At 38.3% G+C, this 16,918-nt stretch overlaps 1 long non-coding RNA gene and 4 other non-coding genes across 5 annotated transcripts; all 5 read left to right on the top strand.

The window, feature by feature from the left end:
• The first annotated feature begins 7,797 nt into the window (after positions 1 to 7,797).
• LOC147835216 (uncharacterized) lies at positions 7,798 to 14,790 on the top strand. Its single transcript, XR_015499147.1, has 4 exons — positions 7,798 to 8,934; positions 9,108 to 9,724; positions 10,365 to 11,249; positions 13,268 to 14,790. It is a non-coding gene; the product is annotated as an uncharacterized LOC147835216 (long non-coding RNA).
• trnap-cgg (transfer RNA proline (anticodon CGG)) lies at positions 11,233 to 11,304 on the top strand. Its single transcript has one exon. It is a non-coding gene; the product is annotated as a tRNA-Pro (tRNA).
• Positions 11,402 to 11,473, top strand: trnaq-uug (transfer RNA glutamine (anticodon UUG)). The gene has a single exon. It is a non-coding gene; the product is annotated as a tRNA-Gln (tRNA).
• On the top strand, positions 12,078 to 12,149 carry trnaq-uug (transfer RNA glutamine (anticodon UUG)). The gene has a single exon. It is a non-coding gene; the product is annotated as a tRNA-Gln (tRNA).
• trnap-cgg (transfer RNA proline (anticodon CGG)) lies at positions 12,579 to 12,650 on the top strand. The gene has a single exon. It is a non-coding gene; the product is annotated as a tRNA-Pro (tRNA).
• Positions 14,791 to 16,918: the final 2,128 nt, after the last annotated feature.

Genomic DNA, 16,918 nt, shown 5'->3' with positions numbered 1-16,918 from the left:
CCTACTGGCGTAACGGTGTAAATTACATTATAAACTCCGGTAAAATGAATCAGTCAGAGAAAAGATTCGATTCATTGAGATGACTCGTTTCACGTCGCCGATCCGAATGCACAGTCACCAACCGTCTTTTGAAGGTAAAGTACTTTTCTTAAGTTATGTTATCACTAAAGTGCGCTAATTACTGTTTTGTTTTACCGTTAAATTAGTAAATTGCTTTGTAACACCAAAACAAATCCTTATTTTACTTTTAAAGTCGAGATCACATTAATACATTGCTAACGTAACGTACTAACGCAGCTTATGGGTCCTTTATGGAGCTCTCTTCTAATGAGCTGGTTATTTAAATCAGGTGTGGTACATAGACATGCCAAAAAAGCAGTCAAGGGGACTACAAAGACCAGGATTGAACCGCTGGTATAGGGGATAATCTTCCCATTTCTGATAATCTAACAATGGCAGACTGTACAATAAACCCCTGGAAAAAAGGCGGACTGTACAATCTGCTCAGGATGCTAATATGCTAATACGGCAGTGTTTGTCAACATCATAGAAAGTGCAGACAATTTATGGCTATGGTGATGGCTCTTGTAAAAAAAACATTTTTAATCTCAATGTGCTGGTAAAATAAAGGCTATAATATTAATAATAATGGATTTTTATCATTGTATGTCCACACTGCAAAAACTTGCCTTTCTTACCTAGAGGTTTTGACTTCTTTCTAGTCCAATTTAAATCAAGAAGCATTTTCTACACAAGTGCATTTTGTTTTGTTATGTGTCAAAACTGTGTGATTTTCTTCTTAAACAAGCAAAATAATCTGCCAACAGACTAAGAACAAAAAAAAAAGTGTTGCCGATGTAAAATAAGATTATTTTGCTTAACCAATTGGCAGATTATTACGCTTGTTTTATATATATAAAAAAAAAAACACTTAATTTTGGCATATTATTTCTTAGATTAAGACTATAAATTTTGGTTGTCTAGAGTGCTTCTTGATTTAAGAAAATATAGATATTCAGACAAAAACAAATGTAATTAAGAAAAGCATTTTTTGCAGTGCACACTATAATAGGTTCAGATGAACTGCTGTCTGTTTAAAAAGATTATCCACTGAATATAACAGTCAAACTTAGTTCATTTTCCAGGCAAGGCTGAGTGCTACTGATAAAGACTGAAAAACATTTGCCTGCTAATTTGTAGAAGAGTTGTGCCACCTAGTGGTCAGAGGCTGCAAACACATTACTAGCGGCAGCAGAACCTGCTGTGGCAAAATTACCCCTGATTGAGAAGCATCTGTATTTAATAAGTAATCCTAGTCTTTCCTTATCACCTTATTCTCCGTCGACGAGAGGGCGCTGCCATTTGAATCATTTTGGCTTGAGACTGGAGATGGTTACAACTATGGAGCAGATACCAGATTATCACAGTAAATACTGCAGCATTAAACAAAGTTAGCAATGTTGGTTGCAGAATAGGTTTTGTTTTGGGTAAACATTTGACAGAAGGCAGGAAGAGGTTTAAAACTAATGAGGGAAATTAATTAATGTACAATAAATTAATGTATCTTGATGTGTTTTAAAATGTGTTCCTTAATCGCTTTCATATTACGTTTAGTCTTATGCTGTGTTCACACCAGACGCGGAACGCGCGGATAAATCACGCTATTCGTGCATAAATAGTCGCGTGAACATTTGAGGTTACCCGTATTCATTCGCGCGTCAAACCCCGCTTCATTCGCGTGTCAAATTCACTTCAGAACAGACGCGGATTCGCGTGATGGGCAGAACTTCTGTCTGCCCCATGACTCTAGCTTCATAGCTAAAGGGCTAACATGGGTTTTATGAAGAAAATAACAGTGTTTATGTGCTTTATGAAGGATGATAAACAGCGTTGATACGTTTAGAGTCGAGTCTGAGTCCACTACATCCTTTCAGAGGTGCATCCAGCTCTTTAAGCTCATAGACTCCTCCAGAAACTGAACCTGGCTGATGGAGGTTTTCAGCGGTGCTTCTGACTGAGCCCAGCCCAGTTTGATGAACTTCTTGTCGGTGTCTGCTGGGGGATTTCCCCTGGGACACCGACAACAGGCGATACGTCACAATCACGCCCCACAAGAGCAAGCTCCTGATAGGTTAACGTGGCGCGAATGTCTGCTGAAGTTCAGATTTTTGAACGCGAGTGATTCGCGCGAAACGCGCATTAAGAGCGTTAAACGTGCAAAACGCTCAATTCGCGCCACGCCATTTGCGCCATGCGCATCGCGCAATTGTCGTCATTCGCGCCGCAGGATGTCTATTCGCGAGTTTGCATTGACTTAACATCTAAATCACTCGCGCTTAATGCGCGTGCCGCGTCTGGTGTGAACGCAGCATTAGAATCCAATCATTGCTTGATGCAGGACGGCAGTCATTAAGAACTTTGGGTGTTAAAATTTAAGTCACATGAAGGTAAGATTGGGAACCACTGCTAAAGTATGTCATTCACCCGTCTTCACATACAATCCTTTTGTTGCTAGCAGTGTGATTTGTCAGCTATTCCTTTCACAAGAGCTTTATTCAGAATTTCAGCAAAAAACACCTCTGAATGTCCAATGCTAAATTTAGAGCGTTGGCTTTAGTCACCAATCATGCCTGTTTTCTTGACCTACTGCTGAGTGGAACTTCCATGGATTATAATTATATATTTTTTTATTCAATCTGTTATAGTGTTCCAAATAATATCCTTCACTTTTCCACCTCTGTATTCCCCAGTGATGCTGAGTTTTCCATATTGCATCTGCTGAATGCGGTGAAAGTCTGCAGAATTGCAATTTCATGACAAAGGTTGCATCAAAGTAGTCTCAGTAATTTTTCTCTTTTTGCGTTTGCATTTCATATTTAGGATTGCTCCAAGCATCTCTTAGTGTCAGTGAAAGCTCTGAAAGTAGTTTCCATTCAGCCCCAAAACTGAATGATTCACTCCATTAGAAGCCCAGGTGCTTGGCTCAAGTCTCAACGTGAAGGAGAGCAGGCAGATGTCTGGCACTTTCCCTAAAGCTTTTTATGCTTTTGTTTCTTGCTGTCCTGTAGCCTGATTTACTCTGTAAAATGTGAAACAATCAAAATTCTATTATTTAGTAACAATAATAATAATAATATACATTTTCTAAATTTGTATGCAAATTGTCTTCTTTGTTTCCTGTTTGACATGGTCACTTTATTAGGTACACCTGTCCAACTGCTCAACGCAAATTCCTAATCAGCCAATTACATAAGCTGCGTCCCAAATCGCATACTTATGCACTATTCTACGCCATTTTGTAGTATAAATAGTGTAAGTAGTGTGTTCACACTGAAAACTCTAAAAATAATAAGTGCACTTTAATTACCCGGATGATGCCCTCATTCAGCCGCTTAAATGAAGTGTGTAATGATGGACACTTCACGCACTCAACGACCGCAGGTTTGCTTACGTAGGGGAAAGGGCGGAGCTATCGGACGCACATGTTGAATAACTTTATTTATTTTGAATGGTGAAAGCAAAATTCTCCTACGAGAGTGATTATAGCGCCTCCCGATGGTGAATGCGGCAATACTCACGGCAGGTATTATCTGATAATTCGGTCGTTTATTTCACTGATTTGGCAACCGTCAAACGTCATCAGGGAAACGGTTTGAATTTCCGCTTAGTAAAAACACATTAGTGTGCCATTTGGGACAACACTACATACATATACTATCCTGTTGAGTGTGTAAGTGCATAAGTACATAGTGGATGAGTGTATAGTGTGCCATTTGGGACGCAGCTATTGTAGCAGCTCAATGCATTTAGGCATGTAGACTTTGTTCAAGACGATCTGCTGCAGTTCAAACAGAGCATCAGAAGGAGGAAGAAAGGTGATTATGGTGATTTAGAATGTGGCATGCTTGGGTGCAAATGCTTTGATGATGCCAGAGGTCAGAGGAGAATGGTCAGGCTAATTCCAGCAGATAGAAAGGCAACAGTAACTCAAATAACTACTCGTTACAACTGAGGTATGCAGAAGAGCATCTCTGAACACACAACATGTTGACCCCTGAGGCGAATGGGCTACGGCAGCAGAAGACCACATCGGGTGCCAATCCTCTCAGCTAAGAACAGGAAACTGAGGCTACAATTCACACAGGCTCACCAAAATTGGACAATAGAAGATTGCAAAAAAAAGTTGCCTGGTCTGATGAGTCTTGATTTCTGCTGCAACATTTAGATGGTAGGTTCAAAATTTGGCATCAACAACATGAAAGCATGGCTTCATCCTGCCTTGTATCAATGGTTCAGGCTGGTGGTGGTGGTGTAATGGCGTGGGGGATACTTTCTTTGCACACTTTGGGCCCATTAGTACCAATTTAGCATTGTATCAATGCCACAGCCTACTTAAGTATTGTTGCTGACCATGTCCATACCTTTATGCCCACAGTGTACCCGTCTTCTGATGGGTACTTCCATCAGGATAACGCACAATGTCATAAGGTGTGAATCATCTCAGACTGGTTTCTTTAACATGACAATGAGTTCTCTGTACTTAAATGCCCTCCACAGTCACCAGAACTCAATCCAAACCTTTGGGATGTGGTGGAATGAGAGATTTGGATCATGGATGTGCAGCCGACAAATCTGCAGCAACTGTGTGATGCTATCATGTCCATATGGACCAAAATTGCTAAGGAATGTTTCCAGTACCTTGTTGAATCTATGCCATGAGGTATTAAGGCAGTTCTGAAGGCAAAAAGGGGTCCAACCTGGCACTACAATGGTGTACCTAATAAAGTGGCCGGTGAGTGTAACTCGACCCTTGCCATCCAGTCGGTCCCAAACTAGCAAGCACAGAGAGACTGTAGGGTTCTGCAGGCTACATCACCTCCAGGTTGGATTAAAATTTTACTAAACTGCACTTGTGCTTTGTTTATTGATTTTATTTATGGGTGACTGAGAGCTCATTACATAATTATAATCTTCGCTTAATCTTCACTTAAAAGTTCGCCCTTATTTCTCTACATTACATTCTATTGGCGCTTTCCTCTCCCTTGCTTCCTTTCATCTTTCCCTTTATCTGTATTTTCTCTTCATCCTGTCCCTTGTGAGAGCACCACTGTGTGGTCACTCTGACGTACATGTCATTAGTCAGAGTTAGGCTACAGAGACATGAGGGAATATTTGATTCACAGCAGCTGCCCTCTTCACCGTGGAGTGTACAGATGGAGGTGCACCTGCGTCCCTCATTTCACTCTTCGCACATACATACGCACACGCTCCAACGTCCTGTATGCATTTTGTATGTGTGTGTGTGTGTGTATGCACAAACTCACAAACACATGACCTCAAGAACATACACTTGTAAAGAAGCCTGACATGTTTTTATCATGTTACCAGTATGTTACTTTTTCCATCTTTATGTATTGTATGGGCTAATGTATATTGCGAGAACCCTTTCAAAGGTTGATAATAATTTAGATTGACAATACAACGTTGGCCATCGATGTATTGTTATCAGCAACTACACTCTAAAAATGGTGAAAATTCCTTACATTAAATAACAATTTGTAAATGGCAACAAATCTTGCCAGAAATATGACCCAGTAACAGGCAAAACATCTTGTATATCAGCTTGTTATCCAGAGCTAAACTGACAGCTCTCTGACCGACTGGCCTTCATTATCAGCTGTGGTTTATGATATGTGTATAATCTGCATCAAATGGTGATTTTGAGGTCAGATTTCAAGCATCTGTAAAACTGCATTTTTTCATCCTAAAAGTGTTGATAAACTTCGACATATGCTATCAATGTGTAATGCGTAAAAGCTTATTCATACTTTCATGGTCTCTCGGTTAGACTATATATGTATGGAATGTATATGTAAAGAGTGTATCATGTATGTGTATGGAGTGTATCATGTCAGGAAAATATATGTAAAGAGTGTGTCATGTATAGAATGTATATGTAAAGAATGTATCATGTATGTGTATGGATAGTAGCATGTCTAGAATGTAGATGCATTGTGTGCGTATGAAACGTATCAGAGTGTATTGTGCATGGATACCAACACCTTCCAGTAGCTCAGTGGTTAAGTGCTTCACCTTTCATGCAATGAGACCCGGGTTCTATTCCAGGCACTGACAGGATGGTATCATATGTAAAGAGTGTAACATGTATGGAATATATATGTAAATGGAATGTATAATGTATGGATGTATCATGTAAAGAGTGTATGTATGGAATGTATATGTAAAGAGTTTGGAATGTATGTATGTCTATGAATTGTATCATGTCAGAAATGTAAATGTAAAGACTGTATCATGTATAAAATGTATGTGTATGAAGTGTATCACGTCGGGAAATTATTTGTAAAGAGTGTATAATGAATGTATGTGTTCGGACTGTATCATGTCAGCAATATAAAATGTATGTGTATGTAATGTATCATGTCAGGAATGTAAATGTAAAGAGTGTGTCATGTAAGGAATGGATATCTATGGAATTTATATGCAAAGTGTGTATAATGTGTATAATGTATGGAATGTATATGTAAAGAGTGTATCATTTATGTGTATGGAGTGTATCATGTCAGAAATATATATGTAAAGAGTGTGTCATGTATAGAATGTATATGTAAAGAATGTATCATGCATGTGTATGGATAGTAGCATGTCTAGAATGTAGAGGCATAGTGTGCGTAAGAAACGTATCAGAGTGTATTGTGCAGGGATATCATCACCTTCCAGTAGCTCAGTGGTTAAGTGCTTCACCTTTCATGCAATGACACCTGGGTTCTATTCCAGGCACTGACAGAATGGTATCATGTGTGCATATGTAAAGAGTGTATCATGTATGGAATGTATATGTAAAGAATGTATCATGTATGGAATGTATATATAAAGAGTGTGTATGTGTGGAATGTATATGTAAAGAGTGTATAATGTATGTCTATGTATCATGTCAGAAATGTATATGTAAAGACTGTATCATGTAGTAAATGTAAGTGTATGGAGTGTATCATGTTGGGAAAGTATATGTAAAGAGTGTTAAGTATGGAAAGTATATGTATGAAATCTATGGGTATGGAGTGTATCATGTTGGGAAAGTATATGTAAAACGTGTTAAGTATGGAATGTGTATGTAAAGAGTGTATCATGTCTAGAATGTATGTGTATTAAACATAGACTGTAAAATATATGGATGTAGTATCCGTGAGGTCACCCATAGGTTTCTAAAGAGCGCAAAAGAAGCCACAAGTAGGTGTGGCCAACCGTCGCCATTTTGTTCGCGCGTCATCACACCGACGGCGGGATACCAAACAAGGGCAAAGAGGCGGAGAGTGAGCGCAGCTACAGACACCTGCTGGTATTTAGCTTGGACCTGGTTCAGACACACTTTACTTTGGGAGAACGCTTAATACTTTATCACCTGCGACTAGTTTGTATTCTGACCACTTGTGCTTGGTTGTACACTATATCAATAAAGTGTTTAGTCTTTAACACTGCTGTAATACATTGAGCCACTAAACATTGTTCTTATGACGTTTTTCAACAGGAGGAAAACGTGAATTACTTCCAAACTCTTCAGATATAGTCTGTGTTAGTTAATGTAAGACTATTGATGAAATCCAGCATAACACTGTATGACAACGCTTCAGATGACTGTTCTAGAGCCTACAGCTAATCAATCTGACAGATTCTGGAGTGCATTACAGCTCTAAATATAAATATAAACGATAAATGATCTTAAATAAAACAAATACATGTATAGAGATGGTATATAAGTATGTAACTTTACTCACATGGGAAACGGAGGCCGTGTGAATGGTTTGTGAGCACAATTAAGTGCCCTCAGCATGCCATGCCATCTAATAATTGTAGGAAACAAGTCCAAAAGGCAGTTGACAGTGTAAAGCCACATAAAACAACACAGAAATACGATAAATATGCCGAGTTCAGTGGCTAACCTGCCGGATTCAGCTGAGGTCACGTGACGGTGACCAACGAGACCTAGCTGTCAATCAAGTGGCCACTCCCTTAATTATGCAAACTTAATATAAATTAAAATAAAGGAAACGGATGAGTTATAAAAAAATTCACCCCCCTCACAGTTGTCATGAAGGGTAATATTAGCTGTGTTAACCAAAATCGTTTTTTTGTACCAGGCTGTAAACACCTTTTTTTCTGCTGTAAAGTTGGCCATTCTAACAGTGGGCTCAATTGAAATTTGCTCTGTTTTGGAGCCAGGAGCGGCCAGGACTAGCGGAATTACTGAGAGAGAGAGCGGGTAGAGCGGGTCCAGTAGCTCAGTGGTTAAGTGCTTCACCTTTCATACAATGAGATCCGGGTTCTATTCCAGGCACTGACAGGATGGTATCATGTGTGCATATGTAAAGAGTGTATCATGTATGGAATGTATAATGTATGGATGTATCATGTAAAGTGTGTGTATGGAATGTATATGTAAAGAGTGTATAATGTATGTCTATGGACTGTATCATGTCAGAAATGTAGTTTAAAGTGTGTCATGTCGGGAAAGTATTTGTAAAGAGTGTATAATGAATGTATGTGAATGGACTGTATCATGTATGGAATGTATATGTAAAGAGTGTATAATGTATGTGTATGGACTGTATCATATCAGAAATGTATATGTATAGACTGTATCATGTAATGAGACCCTGGTTCTATTCCAGGCACTGATGGGATGGTATCATGTGTGCATATGTAAAGAGTGTATCATGTATGAACTGTATATGTAAAGACAGTATCATGTAATGAGACCCTGGTTCTATTCCAGGCACGGACAGGTTGGTATCATGTGTGCATATGTAAAGAACGTGTCATGTATAAAATGTATGTGTATGGAGTTTGTCATGTCAAGAATGTATGTTTATGGACTGTATCATGTCAGAAATGTATCATGTATAATGTGTATGGAGTGTATCATGTCGGGAATGTATATGCAAAGAGTGTATCATGTATGAAATGTATGTGTATGGAGTGTATCATGTCAGGAATGTATATGTAAAGAGTGTGTCATGTATAGAATGTATCATGTATGAAATGTATGTGTATGGAGTGTATCATGTCAGGAATGTATAATGTGTATGGAGTGTATCATGTCGGGAATGTATATGTAAAGAGTGTATCATGTATAAAATGTATGTGTATGGAGTGTATCATGTCAGGAATGTATATGTAAAGAGTGTGTCATGTAAGGAATGCATATCTATGGAATTTTAATGCAAAGTGTGTATAATGTATGGAATGTATATGTAAAGAGTGTATCATTTATGTGTATGGAGTGTATCATGTCAGGAAAATATATGTAAAGAGTGTGTCATGTATAGAATGTATATGTAAAGAATGTATCATGTATGTGTATGGATAGTAGCATGTCTAGAATGTAGATGCATAGTATGTATATGAAACGTATCAGAGTGTATTGTGCAGGGATATCATCACCTTCCAGTAGCTCAGTGGTTACGTGCTTCACCTTTCATGCAATAAGACCCGGGTTCTATTCCAGGCACTGGCAGGATGGTATTGTGTGCATATGTAAAGAGTGTAATATGTATGGAATGTATATGTAGTGTGTGAATGTATATGTAAAGAGTGTATAATGGAGTGTATCATGTCAGAAATGTATATGTAAAGACTGTCATGTAGAAATTGTATGTGTATGGAGTGTATCATGTCGGAATATGTAAAGAATGTTTATGTATGGAATGTAGATGTAAAGAGTATGTCAAGTAGGGAAAGTATATGTAAAAAATGTATTGTGTATGGAGTGTATCATGTCTTGACTGTATTTGTAAAGAGTGTGGAATGTATACGTAAAGAGTGTATAATGAATGTATGTGTACGGACTGTATCATGTATAATATGTATGTAAAGAATGTATCATGTCGGGAATGTATATGTAAAGAGTGTTTATGTATGGAATGTATATGTAAAGAATTTATCATGTATGAAATGTATGTGTATGAGTGTATCATGTCAGGAATGTGTAAGTAATGTATATGTAAAGAGTGTATCATGTATGGAATGTATATGTAAAGAGTGTATCATGTAAAGAGTATCATGCATGCATTGTATGTGCATGGAGTGTATCATGTCAGGAATATATATGTAAAGAATGTATTGCGTTAGTAATGTATATGCATGGAGTGTATCGTATGTGTATAGATTGTATCAGAGTGTATTGTGGATGGATATATCACAAGTAGCTCAGTGGTTAAGTGCTTCATCTCTCATGCCATGAGACCCTGTCAGGCACTGACAGGATGATAATGTGCCGTGTGTGCCGATTTGTCAGCAGATAGTGTTGCTATGTAAAGTAATTGTTTTGCAGTGGCTCGTTGGTCTAGGGGTATGATTCTCGCTTAGGGCGCGAGAGCTCTCGGGTTCAAATCCCGGACGAGCCCTTGCAGAAGTCCTGGGTCCAAATGAAGCACAAGACTTGCTGCAACGCTTGAGCTTTTGAAGGTATGGTCTGACTTAATTGTTAAATAAGGATTTCTGACCATCTGCTGCTTCTGATGTCATGTAAAATGTTAAAGCTTTAGTGGCTCGTTGGTCTAGGGGTATGATTCTCACTTAAGGTCCAAGAGGTTCATGGTTCAAATCCCATACGAGCTTTTACAGTTCTCTGCTGTTTTGAGGGACATCATGGAGTTTACAGAGGCCTGTTTCAATGCCAGTTTGCAAGCATTAGATATCCTCTAAGGAAAGTCCTGGCTCCATGGTGTAATGGTTAGCACTCTAGACTTTGAATCCAGTGATCCGAGATTAAATCTCAGTGGAAAGTTTTTCTTCTTTCGTTGCAGCTTCAAATCAGTGAAATAAATGAGACCTGTTTCAATCACTCCTATTAGTGAGTGGTTCTGATACTATATGCGCTGAGATAGCTATTTGATGCTATCACAATCCTCCTCCACCAATGACTGACATAATGTTATGTGTGGTTTTGCCATGCAGATTAAATCTGTGAAATGGATAAGATCAATTTACCTCACTGAAGCTACTGAATAACAACAACAACAATTTATAAGCAAACAAGTGACTCAACTTGTCGACCTAGGGCTGCGACTCTTTTTTTTGGGCAGAAGAAGTTCCGGGTCCACATGACGCACAAGCCCTGCTTCAACACTTGATCTTTTGAAGGTATGTTCTGACTCAACTGTTAAACAAGGATTTCTGAGTATTTGATGCCATGTGAAATGCTCACACTTGAGTGGCTCGTTGGTCTAGGGGTATGATTCTCGCTTCGGGTGTGAGAGGTCCCGGGTTCAAATCCCGGACGAGCCCTTGCAGTTATCTGTTGTTTTGAGGGACATCATGGTATTCACAGAGGCCTGTTTCAATGCCAGTTTGCAAGCATTAAATATCCTCTGGTGAAGTTCTTGGTTCCATGGTGTAATGGTTAGCAATCTGGACTTTGAATCCAGTGATCTGAGTTCAAATCTCTGTGGAACCTTTTCATACTTTCCTTGCAGCTTCAAATCAGCAAAATGAATGAGACCTGTTTCAATCACACCAATTACTGAGTGGTTCTGATACTATATGCGCTGAGATAGCTATTTGATGCTATCACAATCCTCCTCCACCAACGACTGACATAATGTTGTGTGGTTTTGCCATGCAGCTTAAATCTGTGAAATGGATAAGATCAATTTACCTCACTGAAGCTACTGGATAAAAACAACAACAATTTATAAGCAAACAAGTGACTCAACTTGTCGGTCTAGGGCTGTGACTTTTATTTTGGGCAGAATATGTTCCGGGTCCACATGACGCACAAGGCCTGCTTCAACGCTTGAGCTTTTGAAGGTATGTTCTGACTCAACTGTTAAATAAAGGATTTCTGACTATCTGCTGCTTCTGATGCCATGTGAAATGCTCACACTTGAGTGGCTCGTTGGTCTAGGGGTATGGTTCTCGCTTTGGGTGTGAGAGTTCCTGGGTTCAAATCCCGGATGAGCCCATGCAATTATATTTTCTTTTGAGGGACATCATGGTATTCACAGAGGCCTGTTTCAATGCCAGTTTGCAAGCATTAAATATCCTCTTGTGAAGGCCTTGGTTCCATGGTGTAATGGTTAGCACTCTGGACTTTGAATCCAGTGATCCGAGTTCAAACCTCTGTGGAACCTTTTTCTTCTTTCCTTGCAGCTTAAAATCAGTAAAATGAATGAGACCTGTTTCAATCACACCAATTACTGAGTGGTTCTGATACTATATGCGCTGAGATAGCTATTTGATGCTATCACAATCTACCTCCACCAACGACTGACATAATGTTATGTGTGGTTTTGCCATGCAGCGTAAATCTGTGAAATGAATAAGATCAATTTACCTTATTGAAGCTACTGGATAAAAACAACAACAATTTATAAGCAAACAAGTGACTCAACTTGTCGGTCTAGGGCTGCGACTTTTTTTTGGGCAGAAGAAGTTCCGGGTCCACATGACGCACAAGGCCTGCTTCAACGCTTTTGAAGGTATGTTCTGATTCAAATGTTAAATGAGGATTTCTGACTATCTGCTGCTTCTGATGCCATGTGAAATGTTTGCACTTGAGTGGCTCGTTGGTCTAGGGGTATGATTCTCGCTTCGGGTGTGAGAGGTCCCGGGTTCAAATCCCGGACGAGCCCTTGCAGTTATCTGTTGTTTTGAGGGACATCATGGTATTCACAGAGGCCTGTTTCAATGCCAGTTTGCAAGCATTAAATATCCTCTAGTGAAGGCCTTGGTTCCATAGTGTAATGGTCAGCGCTCTGGACTTTGAATCCAGTGATCCGAGTTCAAATCTCTGTGCAACCTTTTCCTACTTTCCTTGCAGCTTCAAATCAGTAAAATGAATGAGACCTGTTTCAATCACACCAATTAGTAAGTGATTCTGATACTATATGCGCTGAGATAGCTATTTTATGCTATCACAATCCTCCTCCACCAATGACTGACATAATGTTGTGTGGTTTTGCCATGCAGATTAAATCTGTGAAATGGATAAGATCAATTTACCTCACTGAAGCTACTGGATGAAAAAAACAACAACAATTTATAAGCAAACAAGTGACTCAACTTGTCGGTCTAGGGCTGCGACTCTTTTTTTGGGGCAGAAGTTCCGGGTCCACATGACACAAGCCCTGCTTCAACGCTTGAGCTTTTGAAAGTATGTTCTGACTCATTTGTTAGAGAAGAAAATCTGACGATCTGCTGCTTCTGATGCCATGTGAAAATTTTACATTTTGGTGGGTCGTTGGTCTAGGGGTATGATTCTCATTTGGGTGTGAGAGGTCCTGGGTCAAATCCCGGATGAGCCCTTGCATGTGTCCTGTGTTTTACAGGGCATTATGGCGCAGGGCCCATAAGCAGCATGCAAACTGCTAATTTTGAATAGTAAACTATTCAAAAAACGCACCTCTTAATCCAAAAGCGCATTCTGTGAGATCAAATGAATGTACATTAAATCTTCCACCCCTATGTAACCCAGGTTACTAGAACCATAGTAACCTAGTAAAAAAATATTATAACACATAGAAAAATAGTTTGCTAGATATATATTTGAATGATACGTAGTCAATTATTATTTGAGGAACAGTAGTAAATATTAAAAAATAATAATTACTCATGAAATTGAAAAATTTGAGTTAGCTCCGCCCATTAGGATTGCATCATCACGAGTTGCTAGAGTGAGCTGCATTACACAGAGGCCAGAGTGAAACAAGCTGCAAACAAGGCAACAGCGAACTAGTGCGTTACCCCAGATAAGTTTTTGAAAAGTGAGATTGGAGAATTGATATGTAGAGACATAGAAAATTGATACCTGAGTGAAGTGTTAGAGAGAGAGAAGCGTTATCAGAGAGGTTTCATTTAGTACCAATTGTACTGTGCTGAATCAGGATCAAATTCATCTGATTTGATGGCAAAAAATCTGACTTTTTCCTTACACCATCAAGGATTTGTTTCAAGGATTCATTTTCTTAGTAAGTGATTGATTAAACAGTTTAATTTTATCGTGCATTCACAGCAAACTTCAGTGTGTTTGTCTTTTGGGGAAAATAATTGCTTAAAACAGTTAAACTGTTCCTGCAAAATTCTTGAAATGGGGATATAGTTTGATTATTTATTGTGGTTTATATGAGTTTAAGATTTAGCTTTATAATTCTGCATAGGGTAATGCAGCACTTGTGGAGTTATGCTAACCATGCGGTCTGCAGCTACAGGCTAATGTGTGCTCCATATGCTGTTTAATGCGATTAGTGATTCATGCTGAGAAATATATGTACAAAAGATTTATTTTTTTTAATGTGTTTATTGTAGTTCAAATGTACCCATTTAAATGTTAATGGTTGAAAATTGATTTCATGTGTGATTAATGCAGATTTTTCACGTTGTTTTGCAAGGTTCGGTTCCAACCCCCCCTCTTTTTTCCCTGTTCTTTATTTATTTTATTTCATCTGCTGAACCTGAAATCTGTCGCAATTCTGGATGAGGAACTGGGAGAAGAGCTGGAGATAGTTGTTTCCACTTGCTGTAAAAGTTCAAGTTGATGGAGACTGCCGAGCCATCCCTGTGTTCAGGGAACCCTTACATTTAAAATTACATGTTTTACAGTCCACACACACAAGTCATTTTTACTGATACTGATGCAAGTGAACAGAAATTTTAAAAGTTTTTCATTCCGTGTAATTAAGGACCTAGAAGTATAAAAAATACTGAACTTCTGTCACATTTTAAAATAAATATTCTGTGCCAAAGACTGTTTATTGTAAAAAGCAAAATAGTTCCTGTTAAATATGTTTCATTGAGAAATTGTCATTGTGATTTTTGTTTTGTTATTTTATTTGGAGTGTTTTAAAAGAAAAAAAGAGCTACTGTACAACATTATTAAATTAGCATTTTCTTTTATTTCAACTCTTTTATTTTACTTCAACTGTGAACTTGTGTTATTTCCCTGTAAAAATGAAATTATATAACTGAAAAGTTATAGTGAAACTAATTTATTAGATTATTATATTTATTGTGGATGGAATAAACTACAGAAGGGGCATGATTATTGTTTGTGAGCTTTCTGGTAGCTTTCCAATTTTTGCTGAGATTGCCCAAATGAATGTAGTGGAACAGTGCTTGGGTTTCATTATAAATTAAATGAGTGCTGGTATTGGGAGCATTTCAGAGCTTTTTAGTTGTGCACCACATTGAAAGTATTTCTTATTCATCTTAATGCACTTGCTTACTACTACCCTGTTTTTAAATAGACAAGGTGTTCACATAATGCCATTGACAAAGTATTGCCAAATATATGGAAGATGGTGAAGAACTTTCACCTGATGGCAAGTTGGCAAAATTCCAATATACAGCACAGATTGTTTTTTCTTGAAGTGCCTAGTGGGTTGCATATTTCAAAATCATCTACATACAAAATCAGCAAGATCTTTAACTGATTGCATGACAAAAAAATCATTGCTTTGCAAATGCAAACCATCACGGTAGGATGTGTACACCAATGTTTTCTGTCCAACTTCTGACATCTGAGTCTAGTGCATTTAGAATGTTCTTGTTACTCAAAACCATTTGTAAAAACAAGATAGGGACATACACATTGTTCTTATGTGTTTGTCATTCAAAAAGTACTCTACTGGTTCAATCACTTTGAATTTCTGTTTGTAGAAGGACTGCAGTTTAAATGATGTGCCAAATGGAATACCTTTACCAATTGCATTGCAAACTGGACTGCTAACACACAAAGCAGAAGCAAGTTCCTCTGTCAGTGACAGGTCAATGTTAAAGTGATGTCTAATCAGCATCTCATCTATTACACTCCTTGCATTACACAGGGAAGCGGTGCTCAATAAACAATGGAGTTTCCAGAAATTAATGCAGCACTTTAAACAAGATATACATTTTCCAACTTTAGTAATACAGTGGCAAGTTTGTGTTCTACATAATCTTCCAGATCATCAAGAATACCTCTGTCTCCAGAACATGTAGGCTCAGTCCACTCAATTACCTGGATCAGACTCCTTTTCAGATCCATGTTCTGTTAAATCAGTTAGTCTTTTTAACTACACCATCTTTAAAATTGTCCAAGCTATGTAATTTGTGTTTGTGACTTTTATGGGACCTGAAAATACTGTGAACATTTGTCTTAAATTCACAGCCTCTTAACATACATGTTAAGGTCTCATTTTTTTTTAGAGGATTACCAATGTGAAGAAAATACTCATTTTCAGTCCTAAGTTCACTGAAAGAGCATAATTCACAAGGAAAAGAAACAAAATCTCACGTTTTCCGGGAGATAGAACGATAGGGGAGATGGGTCTGAAATACTGGAGCCTCCAGGGAAAAACGGGAGTGTTGGCAGGTATGGTTGTCTGTCATATCTTGTCCTAATTCGAGGGCTTTTTTTTCCGCAAGGCACGACTTTCGAAAAAATGACTTGAGACTAGTTGTGCTGGTTTACCAACACTTGTTTGGGTCTGTAATTTCTTAGCATCTTCATAATGGTGGTACTGTTTTAAATGATGAAACAGGTTTGTGGTGTTGCCTGCTTTTGATGACACGAGTAGTCTGCGCAGTTTGCAATGCACGTTGCTCTGTTTTGTGTCGGATTAAAAAAAAACTATGTAGCTCAAGACTACTGAAGTCTAGTGACGTTTTTGTTAACAATGTTAGTGACTTTGTTTCCTTACTCCTTCAAGTGCAGCTAACACTTGTATACTGCATGCGGCATTCGGAAGGGCAGGCTGCAAAATGACTGCGCAGCGTTACGCATAGTGCGTAAATAATATTGAGCAATTATCGAACTGTCATTATCGTTTTATCGAAAAATTATATATTGTGATAATTATCGATATTGAATTATCGCAATTTTGATTCTCTGTATGTCCTGTACATGTGGATGAATTGACAATTA

This window comes from Danio rerio, chromosome 9 (genome assembly GCF_052040795.2).
Source record: "Danio rerio strain M-AB ecotype USA chromosome 9, GRCz13ab, whole genome shotgun sequence".
NCBI classification, from domain to species: Eukaryota; Metazoa; Chordata; class Actinopteri; order Cypriniformes; family Danionidae; genus Danio; species Danio rerio.
Note: the sequence above shows the minus strand (reverse complement) of the source record. Positions and strands in the feature narration are given on the sequence as shown.